Genomic DNA, 23,434 nt, shown 5'->3' on the forward strand with positions numbered 1-23,434 from the left:
TAGCTTTCTTGATCAAACCTAATGTGAGCATTATTCTTCTTTTCATCACAGCCATGTACAAATCACACAAAAGTATTTGGTTGCTCAATCATCCATTCTGCACTGATTGCCAGGATAAGGTCTGCAAACTCAAGTCGACAGAATCACCAGGGATGGCTTTGCCTCGAGGAACTTACAACAGGAATGACTTGGAGGCTCTCTGTTCTTTGCCTGCACCCTATATATAGCACGCCGAGAGGGTGACCTTCAGTTCTTCTGCCCATTGTCAGCAACAGTTACATCCCTGCTGCTCTTAGCAAAGAATTTGACTCCCCTCTAACTGCAACTTTTTTCACTTCCTGCTGCAATCTTGACTGACAGAGCCATAGAGATATATAGCGTGGAAACGGACCCTTCAGTCCAATTCATCCATGCTGACCAGATAGCCTAAATTAACCTGATCTCATTTGCCAGCATTTGGCCCATATCCCTCTAAAATCTTTCTATTCATGTAGCCATCCAGTTGGAAATTGGGTGGAGCCTGCAGAATTGGGCTGAAAGGTGGCAAATGGAGTTTAATATGGATAAATGTGAGGTAATTCACTTTGGGAGGAATAATAGGAAGGCAGAAATGGAAAGATTCTTGGTAGTGTGGATGTGCAGAGGGATCTTGGTGTCCATGTACATAGATCCCTGAAAGTTACCACCCAGGTTGACAGTGCTGTTAAGAAGGCTTACGGTGTGCTCGGTTTATTGGTAGAGGGATTGAGTTTCGGAGCCGTGATGTCATGCTGCAACTGTACAAAACTCTAGTGCGGCCTCATTTGGAATATTGTGTGCAGTTCTGGCCGCCCCATTACTAGAAGGATGTGGAAGCATTGGAAAAGGTGCAGAGGAGATTTACCAGGATGTTGTCTGGTCTGGAGTGCAGGCCCTGTGAAGAAAGCCTGAGGGACTTGGGTCTGTTCTCATTGGAGAGAAGAAGGCTAAGAGGGGATTTAATAGAGACATACAAGATGATCAGAGGATTATATAGGGTGGACAGTGAGAGTCTTTTTCTGAGGATGATGACTTCAGCTTGTACGAGGGGGCATAGCTACAAATTGAGGGGTGATAGGTTTAAGACAGATGTAAGAGGCAGGTTCTGCACACAGAGACTGGTGAAGGCGTGGAATGTCCTGCCTGCCAATGTAGTTAACTCAGCCACATTAGGGGCATTTAAACAGTCCTTGGATAAACATATGGATGATGATGGGATAGTGTAGGGGAGGGACTTAGATTAGTTCACAGGTTGGTGCAACATCGAGGGCTGAATGTTCTGTGTTCTATGAAATCTACCAACTTTTACCGCTTCCTCTGGCAGTTCATTCTATGCATGCAGCAATTTCTGTGTGAAAAAGTTCCCCCTTTGTCCTTTTAATTGTTTCCCCTCCTACCTTAAACCTATGCCCTTCAGTCTTGAACTCTCCAACTCTGGTGTGAAGACCTTGATTATTCACCCTGGGTAAGCCCATCATAAGCTTTTATAAACCTCTATAAGGCCACTCCTCAGCCCTCGAAGCTCCAGGGAAAGTAGCCCCAGCCTATTCAGGCTCTCGCTATAGCTCAAACCCTCCGACCCTGGCAACATCCTTGTAAATCTTTTCTGAACACTTTCAAGTTTAGCAAAATCTTTCCTATAACAGGGAGACCAGAATTGAATGCAGTATTCCAAAAGTGGCTGAACCAATGTCCTGTACAGCCGTGACATGACCTCCCAACTCCTGCACTCAATGAAAATTGAAAGAACTGTGGGTGCTGTAAGTCAGGAACAAAAACAGAAGTTGCTGGAAAAACTCAGCAGGCCTGGCAGCATCGGTGAAGAAAAAAAGCAGAGTTAATGTTCCGAATCACAGAATTGCTGAGCTTTTCCAGTAACTTCTGCTTTTGTTCCTATACTCACTGCACTGGCCAATAAAGGTAAGCATACCAAACGCCTTCTTCACTATCCTGTGTACCTGTAACTCCACTTTCAAAGAACTATGAACCTGTACTCTAAGGTCTCTCTGTTCAGTGACAGTCCCCAGGTCTCTAGCATTAACAATATAAGCCCTGCACTGATTTGCCTTCCTGAAATGCATCACCTCACATTTATCTAAATTAAACTCCATCTGCTAAATTTCACCCCATCAGCCCAACTGATCAAGCTCCCGTTTTATTCAGAGGTAGCCTTCTTCGCTGTCCACTACACTACCAGTTGTTGTCATCTGCAAACTTACTAAATTCTAATGAACTTGATCATCAAGGGAGTGGGCTTGAAGTATCAGCTATTTCAGAAAATGCTGTGCTGCCTTTCTCTCTCCAGACTTATCTGGGAGTGGACAGGCCTGAACCATCGCTTCAAGTGCTCAATTCATCAAGCGGATAGAAAGGTGTGCATTTTTTAAAGTTGGTCCGTTGTGCTCAGAACTGGGAAAGACCTGTTTTAAAATTAGGTGCCATCCTTTGAGGACAGGGAATTCTTTTCTCTCATAGGGTTGTGTGAATTTGGAACTCCCCCCTCAGCAGACCCTGGAGGTGGATCATTGAATATTTTCAAGCTGGACGCAGGCAGATTATTGTAAGGTAGAGGATGTGGTGAATCAAAGGCAAATGGAAGGCTCGAGGGCCAAATCATAGAATCCCTACAATAGGGAAGCAGGCCATTCAGCCCAACCAGTCCACATCAATGCTCTGAAGAGAATTCCACCCAGGCCCACTCCCGTACCTTTTCAACATGACCCCTTATTTCCCATGGCTAAGCTGCCCAACCTGCACATCTTTGGGCTTTGGGACAAAACCAGAGAACCTGGAAGAAACCCGCACAAATACAGAGAGAACATGCAAACTCCTCACAGACTGTGGCGCAAGGCTAGAATCGACCGTGGGCCCCTGGTGCTGGGAGGCGGCAGTGCTAACCATTGAGCCACTGTGCCACCTTTTTACTTGGTCTGTTTCTGCTGCTATTTTGCATTTTCGATCTTTGAGTGCCACAAGATGCTTTATCATTTAATTTTGAGTCACGGTTGCAGCATAGAGAAATGCAACAGCCAATGTGCAAGACAGCAAGATGCCCCCCAAAAAATTGAAGGTAGTAGCTAGCTCATTTATTTTTGATTTTTCTTTGAAGGATACATGCTGTTTGAGAGATTTATTTTGATACAAAAAGTGGTTCCCAACATTTGGTTTTAGCCATTTTTCTTTTTATGGCCTGGAAGTATTCAGACTTCAAGCAGAGCAAATGTTGATCAACGACTTGATCTGAAAGGATCAGCTGCCACTTGTTTGACTGATGAATTGATGGAAAGCTCTGAAGGTTTCACTCACAATGACAACGTTTAGCAACACATTGCATAGCTGAAAAAGGAGTTGGATTTGGTACACTTCATGCTTACAGAGCAATATCAAAGTGTTCTTGTGGCATAAACAAATTGGAACTATCTTAATCCACTTTCTCCACTTCACTTTGAAATTTACCGAATAGCATGACATAGAGTTTGTTGTTCTCCATCCATTCGTTAACTGGGTTGAGAATATTGATTGAAGCTATTAAGATTCAGAAAGAATCATTATGAGTATAGAGTTGCATGACCAAGACTAAATCTTTGAATCAAAGGAGATTAAGTAAATTTAATTAAAATGCTGAGAGGTAAATGAGGGACGATTGCGGCCTCTGTTTGGAGAGAATTGGTACCGTAAATCCATCTGTTTAAAATTCGCATTGGATGAATGATGAGAAATGACAGGAAAAACGCCTATTTTGTTCGGAATGCATCTTCACAAGAAATCGTTGAGGTAGACAGGCCATTGTATCTTTCAAGGTACAACTCTTTGTACCAGAGGAAGATTTGAGGCATTGGAGAAAGACGTGAACATTAAGATGAGTCTTGGCTTCATCTGTAAAAGACCTAGCGTGGAGATGGATCAAATAGTCTCTTTCCTGACCTAATTCAGGCATGGTGGCTCAGCAGTTAGCGCTGCAGCCTCACAGCACCAGCAACCTGGTTTCAATTCCACCCTCAGGTGGCTGATTGTGTGGAGTCTGCACATTTCTCCCTGTGTCTGCGTGGATTTCCTCCAGGTGCTCCAGTTTCCTCCCATTGTCCAAAGATGTGCCTGTTAGGTGGATTGGCCATGCTAAATCGCCCATAGGGTTCAGTGATGTGCAGATTAGGACAGTGGGTCTGGGTGGAATGCTCTGATGGTGATTGTGGACTTGTTGGGCTGAAGGGCCAGTTTCCACATTGTAGAGATTTGATGATGATGATTTCTGCAGTATTGCATGCAACTAATTTTTTAACCTTGAATCCTGAAAGTTTGAAGGAAGATATTGCTTGGAAAGGGTCTCAGAAAGTGTTTTCTGTTAATCATCGAATTATGGGATCACTACGTGTAGAAACAAGGCTGTTGTCTTGTTTACTTCATTTCACCAACACCAACAGTCACCTTAATGAGTAACTAAATGACAATGAATGCCCATCATGAATAGTCCTGTTTATTTGCCATGTGAAATACATTTATCACAAAAATAAGGGCAAAAATACTCCAGATGCTGGAAATCCAAAAAGACTCAGAGATTGCTGGTGAAGCTCAGCAGGTCTGGTATCATCTGTAGAAAGAGAAACAGGTTAGGGCTTTGATTCTGGTGAGACTCTCATCAGAACAGTAAGAATTCTAAAGATCAGGGTCATACTAGACTTGAAATGTTAACTAAAAGCCAAAAGAATTGGTGGATGCTGTAAATTCCAGAACACAAACAGAAGTTGCTGGAAAAGCTCTACAGATTGGACAGCACCTGCGAAGAAAAAAATCAGAGCTAATGTTTCCGGCCCCGGTGATCCTTCCTCAGAGCTGATGGTAGCTGGGAAAACATTGATTTATATGCAGAAAATGGGGGGAGGGGTAGAATGGGGTAGAATGTAAATGATAGGATAGAGCCCGAAGAGAGAGAAGAACAGTCGGATAGACAAAGGAGTTGTTAGCGATCTGGCTAGGACATGAGGTCATTCTCAACTCCTTTGTCTATCCAACTGCTCTTCACTCTCTTTGGGCTCTATCTTATCATTTATTCCCTACCCCATCCCCCTCCCTATTTTCTGCATATAAGCCCACATTTTCCGAACTATCATCAGTTCTGAGGAAGGGTCACCAAACCCAAAATGTTAGATCTGATTTTTTCTTCACAGATGCTGCCAGATCGGCTGAGCTTTTAAAGCAACTTCTGCTCGTGTTCTCAAAATGTTAACTTTTTTTTGTCTCTGACCGCAGATGCAGCCACACCTGCTCAGTTTCACCAGTATGCTCTGTGTTTGTTATTCATTTCACAACAGTGTTAATGTAACTTAATATTTTCAAGATCACAGTGTCCAGTACACTTCTGCGTTGTAAAATTGACAGTGCTGTGTAACTACATAATTAGTGAAAACAGGATTCTAAAAAAGCGTACACATTCTCAGAAATATCTCTCATAAATATATTTAACAAAGGGTGAAAAATACTAAACAAACAGCTAATAATGAGAGCAATGTGAGCCTGCATCAGTTAAGAAAAATAAAGCTCTATACAAAGTAGAAATTTAATTTTCCTTTTAAACAATTGTCTGGAATTGCACATCTACATATGCAGCAGGCAAACATAGGAACATAAGAACTAGGAGCAGGCGCAGGGATCTGGTCCCTCAAGCCTGCCCTGCCATTTAATAAGATCATGGCTGACCTTTTTGAGTTTCAGCTCCACTTACCCGCCTACTCACCATAACCCTTAATTCCTTTACTGTTCAAAAATGTATCTAGCCTTACCTTAAAAACATTCAGCGAGGTAGCTTCAACCGTTTCACTGGGCAGGGAATTCCACAGATTCACAACCCTTTGGGCGAAGAAGTTCCTCCTGACTTCAGCCCTACATCTGCTTCCCTTTACTTTGAGATGATGCCCTCCAGCATTAGTTTCACCTGCTCGCGGAAACAACCTCACTGCCTCCACCTTACCTATTCCCTTCATAATCTTATATGTTTCTGTAAGATCTTCCCTCATTCTTCTGAGTTCCAATGAGTATAAACCCAATATACTCAGTCTCTCCTCATAATCCAACCCTCTCAACTCTGGAATCAACCGAGTGAATCTCCTCTGCACCCCCTCCAGTGCTACTGTATCTCTTCTCAAGTAAGGGAACCAAAACTGCACACGGTACTCCAGGTGTGGCCTCACCAGGACCCTATACAGCTGCAGCATAGCCTCCCTGTTTTTAAACTCCAACCCTCGAGCAATGGCAGACAAAATTCCATTTGCCTTTTTAATTACCTGCTGCACCTGCAATCCTACTTTTAGTGATTCATACACAAGGACACCCAAGTCCCTCTGCACAGCAGCATGGTGCAATTTTTTACCATTTAAAACATAGTCCATTTTGCTGTTATTCCTACCAAAATGGATGACCTCACATGTATCAACATTGCACCCCCTCTACCAGACCTTAGCCCACACACTTAGACTATCTATATCCCTCTGCAGACTTTCAGTGTCTTCTGCACACTTTGCTCTACCACTCACCTTAGTGTCATCTATAAATTTTGACACACCACGCTTAGCCCCCAACTCCAAATCATCTATGTAAACTGTAAACAATTGGGGTCCCAACACTGATCCCTGAGGCACACCACTAGCAACTGACTGCCAACCAGAAAACATCCATTTACCCCTACTCTTTGCTTTCTACTAGTCAACCAATCCTCTATCCATGCCAATACATTACCTGTGATACCGCATAACTCAATCTTATGTAGCAGCCTTTGGTGTGCACCTTGTCAAATGCCTTCTGTAAATCCAGATATACTACATCCACAGGTTCCCCATTGTCCACCATGCGAGTAATGTCCTCAAAGAATTCCACCAAATTCGTAAAACATGACCTACCCTTCATGAACCCATGCTAGGTGTTCTCAATGGGACAAGTTACATCCAGAGGTCTTGCTATTTCTTCCTTAATGATAGATTCAAGCATTTTCCCGACTACCAAAGTTAAGTTAACTGGCCTATAGTTACCTGCTTTTTGCCTACTTCATCTTTTAAACAGTGGCGCCACATTGGCTGTTTTCCAATCTGTGGGAACCAACCCAGAGTCCAGCAAATTTTGGTAAATAATTACTAGTGCATTTGCTATTTCCTCCATCACCTCTTTTAGTACCCTGGGATGCATTTCATCAGGGCCAGGAGACTTGTCTATCTTTAGCCCCATTTGCTTACCGAGGACTGCCTCCTTAGTGATGATAGTTTTTAGGTCCTCACCTGCTCTAACCTTCTTACCATTAGTTTTTGGTATATTATTTGTGTCTTCCACTGTGAAGACTGACATGAAATAACTGTATAATGTCTCGGCTATTTCCTCATTCCCAGTTATTAAAGTGGCCTTCTCATCCTCTAAAGGACTAATGTTTACATTTGGTACTCTTTTACAAACATCATCACATTATGGTGTCAATAAATATATTGGTTTCAAAAAATATTTTGCAAAATGATAACATGGAGGTCAAAGTCGTATTCCTTCATTTTTCTCAAACTCATTGTTAGACCACAGTTGGACAGCTGTGAATGGTTTTGGGCCCCTTATCTGAGGAAAGATAGAAACTGGCCTTGGAGACAGTCCAGAAAAGTTCATTAGGCTGATTCTGCAGATGGATGGATTTTTCTTATGAGGAGAGGCATAGACCCAAAGAGCCGTAGAGTCATACAGCTTGCAAACAGTTCCTTCATCCTACCAGTCCATGCCAACCATAATCCCAGACTAAACTAGTCCCACCTGCCTGCGCTTGTCCCATATCCCTCCAAACATTTCCAATTCACGCACTTACCCAAATGTCTTTTAAACATTGTAACTGTACCCACTTCCATCTCTTCCTCTGGAATTGTATTCCACACACAAACCATTTTCTGTGTGAAAGAGTTGCTCTCATGTCTTTTTTCAAGTTTTTCTCCACTCACCATAAAAATATGCCTCCTACTCTTGAAATTCCCCACCCTGGGAAGAGACACCTGCTATTCTCTTTATCTACACTCATAATGATTTCATAAACCTCTATAAGGTCACCACTCAAACTCCTATGCTACCGGGGCAAAAAATCCCAGTGTAAATGGCTTCTCCTTATCACTCAAACTCTCCATTCCTGGCAACCTCTTGATAAATCTATTTTGAACCTTCTCTTGCTCAATAATATCATTTGTATAACAGGGCACACCAGAAGAGTTCCCAACAGCATCCTGTGCAACCTTAACATGATGTCCCAACTCCTATATGCAAAGAAAAACCAAAAGAACTATGGATACTGTAAGTCAGGAACAAAATCAGAAACTGCTGGAACAGCTCAGCAGGGCCAGCAGCATCTGTGAAGAAAAATCAACTCTGATATACTCAAAGGTCTGCACAAAGAAGGCAAGCATGCTAAGTGACTTCTTTATCACCCTATCAACATGTGATGCAAACTTCAAAGAATCTGACTGGGTTGCGCCTGTACACTTTGGAGTTCAGAAGAATGAAAGACAACCTTCTTGAAAAATATAAGACTCTCCGGGGATTTGACAGGATTAATGCAGTAAAGTTGTCTCCCTTTGTGGGAGAGCCTAGGAACAGACAGCTAACCTCAGAATAGAGCATTCCCCATTGAAGAGAGTGATGAGGAAGAATTTCTTCTTCCAGATGGCAGTGAATCTGTAGAACTCCGAGCTGCAAAGGGATGCCAAGGTTGTGTTGTTAAGTATATTCAAGGCTGAGATTGGCAGAGTTTTAATTATTAAAGGAATCAAGGCTTATGGGGAAAAGGCAGGAAAATGGGGTAGGGGATTATCAAATCAGCCATAATCTCATTGAATGGCAGAGCAGGTTTGATGGGCTGAATGGCCTACTTCTACTCCCAAGTTTATGCTCTTGTGGAAAGGAAATCACTCAACCTGCATACTTTGAAGCCTCTCCAGTTTTGTTAATAGATGTTTAAAAATAATAAACACATGGATATCATGATGAGATGATGGGTTGGTTATATTGAGCAGTTTGTTAATTTTCCGATGCTGAAAGACAACATCTGTTTTCTTGATTTCTAAAGAGATTTCAAGAGACTATTGGCAGGATTTGGAATGCCCTACTTAAAAACGAACCAATTCATTATTAATGTTAAAAGAGAATTGAACAGGGCAGCATGGTGGCTCAGTGGTTAGCACTGTTGCCTCACAATGCCAGGGACCTGGGTTCGGCCCTACCCTCGGGGTAACTGTCTGTGTGAAGTTTGCACCTTCTCCCTGTCTCTGTGTGAGTTTCCTACACATTCCAAAAACCTGGAGGTTAGGTGGGTGAGCCATGGGAAATATGGGATAGGGTAGGAGTGTAGGTCAAGGCAGGATGCTGACTGGAGGGTCAGTGCAGACCCAATGAGCTGAATGACCTCTACCCGCACTGTAGGGATTCTATGCGATATTTAAGAATGATCTAAGGCCCAGGACTAGGCACGTTCACTCAAAAAATTGACGAAGGGCTGAAGGGCTTCCTTCTGTATAGTAAGCCTCAAAGATTCTGCAATCTGTTAATGATATTACATCAAAGATTGTAGGTGGATAAATTAAGGTGAGGTTAACATTAGCGAGAACCTAAAAGACCTAAAATACTAAACGTTAATTTCTTCCCTGTCAGTAATGTAGACTGTCTGTTTTACCTTGGAACCATTTCTGTTGTCACGGTGATTTCTTTTAAATTTGGTTCTGAGGCCTAGCTTTAGAATTAATGGGTTTTTGTGTATGTTAATTGGGTTTTTTACAACTGCACAGGATAAACAATCTCTAGTTAGACCAGAGGTTATTTTAAGTTCAAGTAAAACATCTGTAGTTTGTAGAGAGAGTTTAGTTCTTAGATTTTTCGTTTGAGTTTTGTGTAGTCCTGCAAAGTCCTGAGCTGAATAGATGAGAGAGTGCTGTGATAAAGAAAGGGCATAGTGAGACTGGATCGCCTCAGTGTTAGTGATAGTCCCAAATAAGTGTTGAGATAAAACTCTGAAGAGTCTACGTAAAGTTGAGTATATTTAAGCTCGGGTGCATAGTTGACCCAGTGACACGTAGCAGTTGAAATAATACAGATAGGGATTCTGCTCTGAATAATATATGAGTGGTATCTTTGGGGACTATTCAGGATGTATTTTTGGGTACTGTACCAGAAGTATGTTTTGGGGAATTGGGGTATTTTGAGAAAAATCACTTCATGTTCAGAATCAGCTTATTGGTTTTCTTGTCAATTTGTAAAGTAGTGTTTTAGAATTAATGAAACTGTGATTTTACCATGTGCTTGAAAACCATTGTATTTGTGCTATAAACGCGTAACTGCAGTAAGCCCCTACAAAGAGAAGGCTTGTGACATCAACACAACTCAAAAAATCTACGGAAAAACGCCAACCCACCTCCCAAAATCAATGTAAAAACATGGGGTAAACAATCGAAACATAATGCAGAGGCACACACATCACTGCTATACTTTATTTACGGCATAAATACTTATTCATTTGAGGTATTTGAGGAATATAACTTTTGCCAGTTTATCAAGAGTGCTGCTTGTTAAGGTACCGGTTCGAACAACTTTGCTGTAGACAGTTTGGTTCAGTTTATTTTGCCTTCATTAAATACATTCCTGTTTTATTACTAAGGCAAGATCTGATGTTTTGCATGCTTTTGCTTCAGTGAGAGACCACTTTGTTAAAACCAAACCAAAATAAAATAGGATCAATCAACAAGTCTCAATCTAGGATCTGTCATGTCCAGATATAACGTCAGTTGGGATCATAATACGCCTTCCAAAATTCTCAAATGGCACAGGGGCTCAATGATTAGCATTGCTGCCTCACAGCACCAGGGACCTGGATTTTCTTCCACCCTCGGGCAACTGTCTGTGAGGAGTTTGCACATTCTCCCTGTGTCTGTATGGATTTCTTCTGTGTGCTCTGGTTTACTTCCACAGTCCAAAGATGTGCAGGTTAGGTGAATTGACCTTGCTGAGTTGCCCATATTGACAGTGATGTGAGGGCTAGGTGGAATAGCCATAATAAATGTGGGGGAACAGAGATAATATAGGGGTCTGGGTGGGATACTGTTCAATAGGTCAGTGCAGACTCAGTGGGCCAGATTGCTTGCTTCCTCACTGTAGGGATTTGATAATTCTATTATACAGTGAAGCTTATAATGCAACACTGCATGAGAGCACAATGGTATTGATATCATCAGGGTGCCAAGACGCACCTCATGTATTTGCTAAAGGCCCAGGAGAAATAAAAAAAAGACTCCTTCTGATATCGTTGGTACTTCCTACTATTGCTCCAGATCATAGCTAATTTCTCACAAGTGGTCCACATGGATTCACTCCCTGACAATGAACAGCCTAGGAGTCTGAAATATTCTTTATTGGCGTTAAGGTTTGTGCAAACTTTTACAATATGTCAAAGCAATGATCAACAATACTGCTTCGAAACAATAAACTGTCAGAAGCAATGTCTTATGTTCCCAAGCTATTGATCATTGTCAGGGAAGACTCACCACCTTTGCTTATTAAAGCATTGGCATGTTTGGGAATGTACAAGGGGACTGCTTAAATTTCATTGATGCCCTATCCATCTAATTCACAAAATGTAAACAAATCTACACAATATTTTGAAACAGAGCACAATTTGCTGGAAAAACTCAACATATCCGAAAGAATCAGTGGAGAGAAAGACAAGTTAACATTTTGAATCTCGTGACCTTTCTTCAGAACTGAAAGCAATGAGGAGAAGGTGGGATATATAGTGGTGAGTGGGATTTGTGGGGAAAGGAGTAAGTGGAAGGTGGAAGGTGGAGCCCAGAGGGACAGAACAATAGGAAGTTGAAAAAGGAATGGTAAGGGATGGTCTGATAGTAAGCCAGGGAAGGTGAATGGTTGATAATGGGAACCATGAGTGGGTAAAAATGGATTGTCTGTGATAAAAAGCAATCCATGTTTGGGGTTATGGGGTTTGACAAAGGGCAGGGAAGATGGTGTTCAGGCTATAGGCTTGCAGAACTCAATGTTGAGTCTTGAAGGCTGCAAAATTCCCAAGCAGAAAATGAGATGTAGTTCTTCCAAGTTGCGTTGAGCTTCACTAGAGCACTGCAGCAAGCTCGAGATAGAGATGTTGGCCAGGGGGCAAGGTGGTGTCTTGGAGTGGTAGGCAACTGGAAGCTCAGGGTCAGTTTTACGGACAGAACGTGGGTGTTTCGCAAAGTGGACATGCAGACCATTGTTTTGTCTCCCCAGTGCACATTGTGAGCAGATGCTGAGCTATACAGAGCTATGTTCATTTTATCAGTTCTTATTTTGGTGGCAGTATGATGAGTGTGTCATTGCTCCTCAATAGAAAGAGGTAAACTCTCAGGACTGAGATGCAGGGAAATGTCTTCACCTACAGAGTGGTGAGCCTGTGGAATTCTCTGCCATCGAATGTGGTTGAGGCCAAAACATTATGTTTTTCAAGAAGGAGTTGCATATAGCTCTTGTGGCTAAAGGGATCAAGGAATATGAGGTTGGGGGTGTGTGGAAGAAAGTGTGATTAGGGTTTTAAGCTCAATGGTCAGAATGACACACCAGGCTCAAGAGGTCAAATAGCCTACTGTTGCTCAAAAGACTTCCTTTCACAAAGAAAAGTTGTCCAACCAGGAAGGTAACTGCTGCTTCACAGTAATGTGATTGATTTTTAATTGTCCCTCTAACCAGCCTACAAACTTCTTACCTATGTTTTGTTGAAGATCTCGGGTTGTGGTTGGAGTTGTAGATTTGTTCACCAAGCAGATTGGTTTTCATACAGATGCTTTGTCACCCTTCTAGGTGACACTGTCAGTGCTGTGTAGCCTCCACTGAAGTGTTGATGTTCTGTCCCTCTCTGAATTTATATGGTCCAGTCTGTAATGGTGGGCAGCCCTGTTTCCAGTTTTGTACAACAGTGGTAAGTAGATGAGGCTTATTTCAACATGTTTGTTCATTGCAAAGTTCCCAAGCAGAAAATGAGATGCAGTTCTTCCAAGCTGCGCTGAGCTTCACTGGAGCACTGCAGCAAGCTTGAGATAGAGATGCTGACTGGAGAGCAAGGTGGTGTGGCAGTGGTAGGCCACTGCAAGTTCGGGGTCAGTGGTTGAAAACCAGCCAAGTGTCCACAAACAGAGCTACGTCAGGACTCTGTTTAAACAAGTAATAACTGGCTGCAACACCCTGGGGCTGCACAAAAATGAAGAGGAACACCTATACTGAGTCCTTCCAAATGATGATTCTCCCAACAGCTTCAGGCACCAATGCCTGGCAAACAAACAATACCATGAAGACACTGTACACCCCAACACTCTGGAAAACCTTACCCTATGTTAGAAACATATCAGAACTGATTGCAAGACTCCTATGACCTCTTGCAATAAAGATAGCACACAAACCAACAGCCACACTTCGTCAGTTACTCGCATGGACCCCATACCTACAATGAGCAGGACAAATGTTATATATAAAATACAACGTAACAACAGTGAAAAATACTACATAGGACAGACAGGCAGGAAACTTGCCACTAGGATTCATGAACACCAACTCGCAGCAAAATGGCATGACCAGCTCTCCCTTGTTTCAATACACTCTGACAGAGAAGGACATCACTTTGACTGAGTGACAGTACAAAGTTACAGAAGTAGGACAAGCAAGACAAATACAAGCACAGGACTTCCTGGAGGCCTGGTTTTCAACCACTGATACAATTAACAAACAGGTTGAAATAGACCCCCTCGACATACCATTACAGTGCAAAACCAGAAACAAGACGGCCCCCCAAGATAGGCCGAACTACATAAATTCAGAGCAGGACAGAACAACAGTGCTTCAGCACAGGCTACACAGCACTGATGATGTCACCTAGGAGGGAGATGAAACGTTTGCTTGAAAGCCAGTCAGCTCGGCGAACCAATCAAGAACTCTGAGCGGTACTAAATGGCTGTGTAATGGCATGTATAAGAACTAGGTTGAATTAAGAGCTCAGAGCATTGTGTAATCTTTTTTGCATGAAGTAGTAAGTGGCATAAAAATGTGCCATAACACATTACTGAGCTGAAGGCACATCTTCCCACATTTGCATAGCAGATTGATGAGTTTTCAACACCGTTAACAGGTTTTATTAATTATGCACTGCGCTGAAATATTGGCCAACATTTTTTCAACCGATTGGGAGTGCAGTGGCTCCTCTATGTCCAACTGAAAATTTTCGGAACGAACTTACATTGATATTACGATCCTGGGAGAATAGTTTGCACATCAAATTTCTGTTATGCTTGAGTCCTGCGTTCGCATTTTGCCTTTGAGACCCATTAACTCAGGGTGTTTACATCCTAACTACTCCATCAGTGGGCTGCTTGATCCCTGTCAAATCCACTGGGACCTGGTGAAAATGGGGAGAGCATTTTCTGTTAGTGCACAATAGTGCCTCAGCTGTTGAGTGTTTCTAACATGTTAAGATTTTCTTTCAGTGTACTTCTGCACCTTTCATACTGACTCTCATGACATAGAATGAGTCAAGTTGTGGATTAAGTACAGAGAATGCTGGGAACAGACAGCAGTATTGATGGATGAGTGCTGATGGACAGAATATTCTGAGGGCAGCATGTTAGGGGTATGAGTGTGAAATTGGGTGCTATGTCAGCAGTGTCATGCTTGATCCCTACTCAGCAACCCCAACACTTCCAGCACACCTGTTACCCCATCCACCTACACTACCAGAGGAGGCAACAGGCTCTATGGATCAAATGGGTCCCTTAAATGACAAAAAAATGGCCACGGGCTAATTAAATCTGTATGACCTGGGCTAAACAACATTGTAGCATCTTTCCACTAACCCATTGATTTAAAGCAAGGTTTCAAAATCTCATCTCATTTGAACAACGAACGGAATAGTACAACATGGGAACAGGCCCTTCGACCCACCATGATATCACCTTTGGATCATCACAAGTTATATGTGCATCGAGAGACATCTCTTGTGAGGTGCAATTTTGAACTACACTACAAACTGGGCTCATCCATTGCTTGTCGGCAACATTCAAACTCCATGAAGAGCATAGGTTTCCAGGTGTATGATAGATTACTGGAGGGAAAGAAGGAAAATGGCACAAGGGCAAGATGAAAGAGCATGTGGGCAGTTAACAACGCCGAACCAGGACAAACCAGATGCAACAACAATGTTTCAGAGGCATTTATGCAGGCACATGAACAGCGAGGGGGTAGAGGGACGAAAACCGTGTGTGGGTAGATGGGATTAGTCTCGAATGGCATCATGGTCAGCACGAACATGGTGGGCCAAAGGGCCTGTTCCCATGCTGTACTGTTCTGTTCATTGTTCAGACGAGGTAAGAGTTTGAAACTTTGCTGTACATCAAAGAGTTAGTGAAAAGATACTACAATGTTGTCTAGCTGAGGTCATACAGATTTAATTACCCCACGGCCATTTATTTGTCATTTAAGGGCCCCATTCGGCCCATAGGGCCCGTTGCCTCCCCGGTTGTGTAGGTGGATCATGAACAACTTGTCGAAAAGCTAGATGGTATTCTGAAAACCAGATTGAGAAATTCTCTTTGTATGTTGCAGCAGTTTTTGCCTGAGCTGTCACAAGGACCTCAGAGCCAAATGCAATGGGTTGGCCATCCTGTAACAATCATCCTCTGAGGCCTCTCTGTGATTTATCTACTTCCAAGGTGGTAAGCCTCAAAGGGATCGTAATATTAAAGATAAATAACATCACTGTAGTCTGAGATAATGGGAACTGCAGATGCTGGAGATTCCAAGATAATAAAATGTGAGGCTGGATGAACACAGCAGGCCAAGCAGCATCTCAGGAGTGCTCCTGAGATGCTGGTTGGCCTGCTGTGTTCATCCAGCCTCACATTTTATTATCACTGTAGTCTGACTCTTTTGATCAAGTCAGATGATGGGTGGTGGTTTGACGTGACAATGACCACACCTCAGGTGTGGGAAGACAGGACTGTCACAGTAATCTCAGCCAGTACAGGAGATGAACCCAAGCTATTGACACCATTCCACATTGCAAGCCAGCCATCTAGCCAACTGAGCTAAAAGCATATTTGCGGGGTGGTGAAGCATTTCTGAGACATTGAGAAACAAGCTGGCTATATGGCCCATTTCTGAAGAAGGGTCCCGAAGCAAAACGTCAGCTTTCTTGCTCCTCTGAAGCTGCCTGGCCTGCCGTGTTCCTCCAGATCCACACTGTGTTATCACTGACTCCAGCAGCTGCAGCTCTTACTATCTTTGGCTGTATGTAAAGTGTGTCTTTGCAAAGAAGATAAAAGATTTTCGTTACAATATTTAGATTATGTAGGAAAAAATGTTGAAGCAACTGAGACACCTTTGTAAGTCACCTTTGTCTTAAGGTGTTTGTGCTTATTTGATATAGGCACATCATCTATTTCAATAGGCTCAGTTCGAATAACGTCTGAACAGCAGGTTGATCTAAAGAAGTTGATTCGGTTCATACTGCTTTGACTTTTTCTTTACTCTTGAAAACTTGTTTTCTTGTTATTTCCATGAGCAGAAGAACGATTGTGTCCTGTTCATATTTGTTCTCCAGAGAGCTACAATGCCCTATGTGATACAGAGGCAACCTGATGGATTCTCAGCGCTATGATCCATAACCTGTTTGTCTTGTCTCACAGGTAGTATAAATAGTAATCTGAGACAAAAGGATCGACCAAGAGGTGTTTCAGAAAGCTGTCAATTTGCCTTATTCTGGCGACAGATGTGTGCAGTGATATCGAACTCCTGGCAACAATAGAGAAGCAGAGAAAAGTGTAGGCCATTCAGCCCCTTGAGCCTATTCTGCCATCCAACTTAGTGCTCTGTTTCCGCTTTCTCCCCAGTCCCTTTGATCCCTTTATCCCTAAGAATATATTTAAACAGTAAATTCAAAAGTTTACTGTGTTTGGAAAATGTTTTGCATAGTGGGCTTGAATTTATAAGCGAGGAACTAAGTTTGAGTAGATATTTATCTTGAGCTGTCAGTTAGTTTCAGTTTGTTCCTTGTCTGTCACAGAGTGTGAGGCTCTGGGGGATGGTGAAGTGATCTCCTGGGGTGGCATGAATAAGCATGTAGGATCGATTATTTGCACTGTTTTGTTGCAGTTGTCAGCAAACTGCCTCATTAACCCATTTGACAAAGTTGCGAAAATGCTAATGGTTTCCAATAAACATTTGATCTTCCTTAAGGTTTTCCTCAAGATCAGCTCCATCCATGTGGGGGCGGTGGGGGGTGGGGGTGGTGGTGGTGTGGTGGGGGGTGGGGGTGGTGGTGTACATGAGAAACTGAATGCCCAGAAGCTTACCATTCAATTGGCAAATCTTCTCAACTGAGCTCAGGGAAGTACAGGCCAGAACACTCTTGATGCAAATAGGAAGCAATTAAACCAGAAGTGGGGTGTCAAAAAGTTAGAGAATTATTTATTGAGATTCTTATCCACCCACTTGTCCAGATTCTTGGCATTTTAAGTGCATGTTGCACTCTCCTGAGATTATTTACTGGAAGAAAGTCAAGCGAGGGTCTGTGCAAAGTCTTCTTTAGAATTTGTTTGTGGGCAATGCCAGCATTCATTACCCATCCCTAAATGCCCTGAGGACATTTAAGAATCAACCAACCACTTTGCTGTGAATCTGGAGTCACATGTAGGCCAGATAAGTTGAGGGTGACAGATTTCCTTCCCTAAGGGGCATTAATGAACCAGAGTGGAGTAGGTGGTGGTGAGCTGCCTGTGGCCTGGAGAAGCTGAAAACTTGCGGGACGCACAATTACGGACTCGGGAAAAATGTTTAAAAATGTTGGGTGGAGCCTGAGTGCAGAATTTCGACTCCATTTCTGAAATATCGCTGTAGAGGGGGAAGAGAAGCAGTGTTGAATTTATGCAGGGCCTGTTTGGCTAATCCAAAGACCAGAACTTAATAGTGAGGGTGCCACAAATTCAGAGAGTCTATATCAACATTATTGATAGGTGGAAAAGGTCTTTATAACTCCTAATGTTATTCAAACATTGAAAAGAAACCCTAAGGCCACTAGCAAGAATTAAAATCTTGGCTACAAAAACAAAATTGCTGGAAAAGCTCAGCAGGTCTGGCAGCATCTGTGGAGGAGAAAAAAGAGTTAACGTTTTGGGTCCAGTGAACCTTCCTCAGAACGGGGTTTTGGTTCTTATTTAGTGAAATCTTGGCTACTTTGTTTGGCAAGCAGTATGTCGGTATAAAATGAAGCATCCTCCAGTTATACAGTCTCAGTGCAGTTCTGTGCTGGTCATTCTACAATAGCTATTGGTGTGTAATGGAGGCAATGACCTTGTGCTATTACAACTAGACCGTCAATCCAGAAACCCAGAGAATGTTCTGGGTGACTAGGTTCAAATCCTACAGCAGCAGATGGTGGGGCTTGATTTCAGTAAAAAAAGATGTCTGGGATTGAGATTCTAATGATGACCATGACACCGTTGTCACGGAAAAACCCATCAGACCACCCTTTAACCTTCACAATTCTGGAGTCAACTGCCTAATTTGCATAATCTCGCCTCAAAATTTAATCCCTGAAGTCCAGGTATCATTCTGGTAAACCTACATTGTTCTCACTCCAAGGCCAATGTATCCTTCCTAGAGTGAGGTGTCCAAATCTGCTCACAGTCTCACAAGTGGGGGCTAACCAGGGTTTTGTATAACTGCAGCATAACTTCTGTATTCTTGTACTCCAGTCCTCTGTACATAAAGGCCAACATCTCATTAGCTTTCTCAATTATTTCCCACTGTCAAATTAGCATTAACATCTATTCTTTATCAGAATTTTGAAGCTGATGTGCTGAAAATTTTGTCAAACATTGAGATTGACAAGTCGCCAGGCCCGGACCAGATTTGTCCTCGGCTGCTCTGGGAAGTGAGAAATGCAATTGCTTCGCCACTTGCGAAGATCTTTGCATCCTCGCTCTCCACTGGAGTCGTACCTGAGGACTGGAGAGAGGCAAATGCAATTCCTCTCTTCAAGAAAGGAATAGGGAAATCCCCGGCAATTATAGACCAGTAAGTCTCACGTCTGTCGTCTGCAAGGTGTTAGAAAGGATTCTGAGGGATAAGATTTATGACCATCTGGAAGAGCATGGCTTGATCAAATACAGTCAACACGGCTTTGTGAGGGGTAGGTCATGCCTTACAAACCTTATCGAGTTTTTTGAGGATGTGACTAGAAAAGTTGATGAGGGTCGATCTGTGGATGTGGTGTATATGGACTTCAGTAAGGCATTTGATAAGGTTCCCCATGGTAGGCTCATTCAGAAGGTCAGGAGGAATGGGATACAAGGGAACTTAGCTGCTTGAATACAGAATTGGCTGGCCAACAGAAGACAGCGAGTGGTAGTAGAAGGAAAATATTCTGCCTGGAAGTCAGTGGTGAGTGGGGTTCCACAGGGCTCTGTCCTTGGGCCTCTACTGTTTGTAATTTTTATTAATGACTTGGATGAGGGGATTGAAGGATGGGTCAGCAAGTTTGCAGACGACACAAAGGTCGGAGGTGTCGTTGACAGTGTAGAGGGCTGTTGTAGGCTGCAGCGGGACATTGACAGGATGCAGAGATGGGCTGAGAGGTGGCAGATGGAGTTCAATCTGGATAAATGCGAGGTGATGCATTTTGGAAGGTCGAATTTGAAAGCTGAGTACAGGATTAAGGATAGGATTCTTGGCAGCGTGGAGGAACAGAGGGATCTTGGTGTGCAGATACATAGATCCCTTAAAATGGCCACCCAAGTGGACAGGGTTGTTAAGAAAGCATATGGTGTTTTGGCTTTCATTAACAGGGGGATTGAGTTTAAGAGTCGTGAGATCTTGTTGCAGCTCTATAAAACTTTGGTTAGACCGCACTTGGAATACTGCGTCCAGTTCTGGGCACCCTATTATAGGAAAGATGTGGATGCTTTGGAGAGGGTTCAGAGGAGGTTTACCAGGATGCTGCCTGGACTGGAGGGCTTATCTTATGAAGAGAGGTTGACTGAGCTCGGTCTCTTTTCATTGGAGAAAAGGAGGAGGAGAGGGGACCTAATTGAGGTATATAAGATAATGAGAGGCATAGATAGAGTTGATAGCCAGAGACTATTTCCCAGGGCAGAAATGGCTAGCACGAGGGGTCATAGTTTTAAGCTGGTTGGTGGAAAGTATAGAGGGGATGTCAGGGGCAGGTTCTTTACGCAGAGAGTTGTGAGAGCATGGAATGCGTTGCCAGCAGCAGTTGTGGAAGCAAGGTCATTGGGGTCATTTAAGAGACTGCTGGACATGCATATGGTCACAGAAATTTGAGGGTGCATACATGAGTATCAATGGTTGGCACAACGTTGTGGGCTGAAGGGCCTGTTCTGTGCTGTACTGTTCTATGTTTCTATGTTCTATGTTCTATGATAGAGTCAGAGAGGTCTGCAGAATGGAAACAGGTCCTTTGGCCAAACTTGTCGATGCCGCCCAGTTTTCATAATTAAACTGGTCCCATTTTCCTGTGTTTGGTTCATATCCCTCCATGTCTATCCCACCCATGTACATGTCTAAATGTTTCTTAAATGGAAAAATTGTATTCATTTCCAGCACTACCTCTGGCAGCCTGTTCCAGACACTAAACACTCTCTGTGTGAATAATTTGCTCCTCTGGACCCTTTCGTATCTCTGCCCCCTCACCTTAAACCATGCCCTTTAGTTTTAGACTCCCCTACCACGAGGAAAAGCTGTTGGTTATCTATCTTATCTATGCCTGTCATGATTTTTTTGGATCTCTATAAGGTCACCCCTCAGTTCCAGAGGAAGAAGTCCCAGCCTACCAACTCCTCCTTAAAACTGAAACTTTCCGGTCCAGGTAGCATCCCAGTAAATCTTTTCTGCACTCTTTCTAGTTTAATTGATTTCATACGAGCTTAAACAATATATAAAGATTTCAGTGAGGTCTATGAATTGGAGCATATTTTCACCATCAAATGTGTAGACTTGAGAACTGTGTTAGATTGTTCAGAGTTTAATTACTTCCATCTCTGTATGATTCCTGAGATTTACTCCTGATGGATATAGGAGGAAGGGGACTGCTCTATGAAGTTACGAGAACTCATGGAGCTTGCTGGTTAGTGGAGTTATAAGTTGGATGGCGTACATTAGGGGCCATGGGAGTGAGTGAGGGAAGGATGGCCTGAAGATTGTGGGGTGAAGTCTATCTTGGCACTTGGAAGTGTTTGGAGGAAGGGTCACTCAACCCGTAATGATTTCCCTTCACTGATGTTGCCAGATTTGCTGAGTTTTTCAGGCAAGTTCTCTTTTTGTTTCTGATTTACAGCATTCGCAGTTCTTTCAAGCTTTACCTAACTATTCTAACCTGATTTTCCAGCACTTGGTTCATAGCATTGTATTCCTTGGCATCACAACCGCACATCTAAATATTTTTCGATGGTATGAGGTTTTCTGCCTCCACCATCTTTAGAGGCAGCGAGTTACAGATTCCCAAAACCCTCTGAGTAAAAATGTTTTTCCTCACATCTCCTCAAAACTTTCTGCCAGCTGCCTTAAATCAAAGCCCTTTGTTCTAAAGAAGGATCGCAGAAATGACCCAAAACATTAACTCTGACTTCTCTTCATAGATGCTGTCAGACCTGCTGAGTATTTCCAGCAACTTCTCTTTTTGTCCCTGGATATTGATCCCTTCATCATGGAGGACAATTTCTTCCTGTCTACTGCATCTACAATGCTCATAATTTTGCTGTGGAGGTGCTGATGCCAGACTGAGGTGCACAAAGTCGGAAGTCACATGACACCAGGTTAGACTCTAATAGAAAATCACAACAAGCAGCACTCCAAAAGCCTGTATTTTCAAATAAATCTGTTGGACTGTAACATGGTGATATGTGACTTCTGACATAATTTTGGGTAGATTCTTGATAAACAAGGCTTGAAAGGCTATGGGGGGAAACGGGAGGAAGGATTTGAGGTTACAGTCTTGTCAGCTGTGATCTTGTTGAATGGCTGATTTAGGTCAAAGGGTTGAATGGTCTCATCTGCTCTTAATTCATAGCCATATATCAAAATCAGGAAAAGAAAGTTCTTTTTCTCCTCGCACAAACACTGGAAAGCAGGGTCTTCCATGTACTCTTTGGCAAAGCTCCAACTCATGTTATTTATATTGGACATAAGGATTTAATAGTCGTTGACTATGATTCAAGTCAGCAGCTGCAACCCCTTGCTTCTTTCCTTTGCTCTCTCACTCTCCCCTTCTCTCTGGAGAACAATTTGCGTTTTGCTTTCGATATCCAATTTCCAACTTCCTGTTCCCATGAGTAGAAAGAGTTACAATTCCACTTCTTGTGGTCCAGTTCATCAGGGTCAAATAACAATTCATTCCCAATACAATATTTGTGTCAATGTGCCTACAGATGTCCCTGATAATCAATGTAATGTTGTCAGCATAATTCCAACATGTGGGCAATTTAACACTGAAAAACTGCATAATAATCTTTGAGACCTTTCTTCCTTGAAAACATTCTTCATAACTAACCATGTTTCGCTGGGTAGCACTCTTATCTGTGAATCAGATGGTCATTAATTTATGTCCCACTTTGTAGTTTTGGGCACAAAATTCAAGAAAACAGATCAGCACAGTGCAGAGGGTGTGCTGAATTGTCAAAAAGTACAAAAATAATTCTCTGGCATGACAGTTACAGCATTTAAAAAAAACTAGCATTTATATAAGACCACTCAGCAATACTGGGCGTTCCATTTAATAGCAAATGAAATCCTTTGGAAGTTTAGAAACTCGAATTTTAGAAAACTTGACAGTCAATTTGTACATAGGAATCTCCCACAAGCTGGAAAGTGGCAATGATCAAATAATAGAGTTGATTGAAGGGAAGCAGTGTTAAAGAGTCACTAACTGCTTCATCGTATCGCCATCTGAGAGTGTAGATGAATTCTCGGCTTAACATCTCATCTAAAAATATAGCCCTACCAATAGAGCAGCACTTCATCTGTAGTGCACTGGAGCATCTGCTGGATTGTCATAGAATTATAGAATCTTGACAATGTGGAAGCTGGCCATTTGGTCCATTGAGTCTATATGTCCAAACACCATCACACCCAGACCCACCCCCTCCATCCTTTCTCTATAACCCTGCATTTCTCATGGCTAACCTGCCTAGCCTGGACACCCCTAGACATTATGGGCAATTTAGCATGGCCAATCCATCTAAAGTACACATCTTTGGACTGTGGGAGGAAGACGAGCACCCAATGGAAAAACGTGCAGGTTACGGATAAATGTGCAAACTCCACACACACACAGTTGTCTGAGAATGGAGCCAAATCTGGGTCCCAGGTGCTGTGAGGCAGC

Source organism: Stegostoma tigrinum, chromosome 8, assembly GCF_030684315.1.
Source record: "Stegostoma tigrinum isolate sSteTig4 chromosome 8, sSteTig4.hap1, whole genome shotgun sequence".
Lineage (NCBI taxonomy): Eukaryota > Metazoa > Chordata > Chondrichthyes > Orectolobiformes > Stegostomatidae > Stegostoma > Stegostoma tigrinum.